Below are 1,453 nucleotides of genomic sequence, written 5' to 3'. Positions count from 1 at the left end.
ATGAGGCTGGTGTGGTGTTACTGGTACGAGTTCAGTTCAGTCTGATTGCCTGTGGAAAGAACTTGTCTCGCAGTCTGCTGGTGAAGGTTCTGCGATAACATCTGCCTGATGGTAACGGTGAGAGCAATCCATGGCTCACAATCCATGAGTCTGACGGTCCTCCTCACACATCACCTGGTGGAGATGTCCTGGAGAGACAAAACATGTATTTAGGGTGTGGTAAATCAATAAACAATATAGAGTATTTTTATTTATAATTGTTGCACTTGACTTACCATTGATTCTTGTTGGGAGGTTGTTGGAAATATGGGCCAAAAGAATCCCTCCACAACTATCTTGCTGTTGTTCAGTTGTGAAGTTTACTTTTACGTGCTGTAACATCTGAGCTGTCACATTCAAGCTGTTCGTGAATGCAGTCTTCACAGCAGATACCTGATGGGTTCAGGCAGCAGTGCGGCAGTTGGTGGCCATTGAATTGATATCTTCATCAACTGGCTTCATCTTCCTTCAAACAAACAGACAAAACAATGTCAACATTAACTCTAGATAAATGGTGTTGGTGAATACAGGTGCAGGTGTCAGTACTCACCATATTCAGTCATTTCCTGCCCAAATCCCAGAGATGATGCACAGCTGATTTGCTCATTCTAGGAGCTATAAAAAGATGCATGTGTGAAAAATAACTGCTGACTTGAAGTAACTATAACTGCTGTCTTTTGAGAGATCAACATCAATGCTGCGATGACACAGTTCACGATGGCGCCGACGCTGATGGCTGCCTCTGTGGCGTGCTCCGCAGTTGTTTTTATGTTTTTGTTAGTTTGTCCTGTCTTTAGTTATATCCCTGCAATCAGTTTCACCAGAGACAAATTGCTGGACATTCGGAAGTACACACCACCCGATATTTCACCGGTTTTCGATTATTCTGATGTTTTGCTGGACATTGTAGTCGAGGGAGCAGCGGCGCTGTTCAGACGTTTCAACACGCGCAGGCGGGGGAAGCAAGCCGGCGCGCTCATGAAGCTCAGACAGCGCGGATTCAGGATGCCGTTGCCTAGCATCCATCTGGCGAACCTCCGCTCTCTACCCAACAAAATGGACAACCTCCTTCTGCTCTCCAGGACAAATAAGGATTTTTCAAACTCTGCTGCTCTGTGTTTCACGGAAACCTGGCTGAAAGACGCCATTCCGGACAGCGCGTTGAGTCTCCTGGGCTTTCAGCTGTTCAGAGCGGATCGCGACGCAGAATCAATGGGGAAATCACGTGGCGGCGGGACGTGCTTTTACATCAATGAGAGGTGGTGTACAGATGTAACTGTGTTAAAGAAGAGATGTGCTGTTCAGATCTAGAAGTGTTCTTCATTAATTGCAAGCCTTTCTACTCACCGCGGGAGTTTTGCTCATTCATTCTCGTCAGTGTCTACATTCCTCCGCAAGCGCATGTGAGCTCCGT

At 46.5% G+C, this 1,453-nt stretch overlaps 1 long non-coding RNA gene across 1 annotated transcript; it reads right to left on the bottom strand.

Moving 5' to 3' along the window:
• Nucleotides 1–9: 9 nt before the first annotated feature.
• On the bottom strand, nt 10–663 carry LOC107575593 (uncharacterized). The gene is made up of 3 exons (XR_001607905.1): nt 590–663; nt 276–505; nt 10–188 (listed from the first exon to the last, which is right to left on the bottom strand). It is a non-coding gene; the product is annotated as an uncharacterized lncRNA (long non-coding RNA).
• Between the last annotated feature and the right edge of the window lie 790 nt (nt 664–1,453).

This window comes from Sinocyclocheilus grahami, unplaced genomic scaffold, assembly GCF_001515645.1.
Source record: "Sinocyclocheilus grahami isolate Dianchi unplaced genomic scaffold, SAMN03320097.WGS_v1.1 scaffold2740.1, whole genome shotgun sequence".
Classification (NCBI taxonomy): domain Eukaryota; kingdom Metazoa; phylum Chordata; class Actinopteri; order Cypriniformes; family Cyprinidae; genus Sinocyclocheilus; species Sinocyclocheilus grahami.
This window is presented reverse-complemented; position numbering and strand designations above follow the sequence as displayed.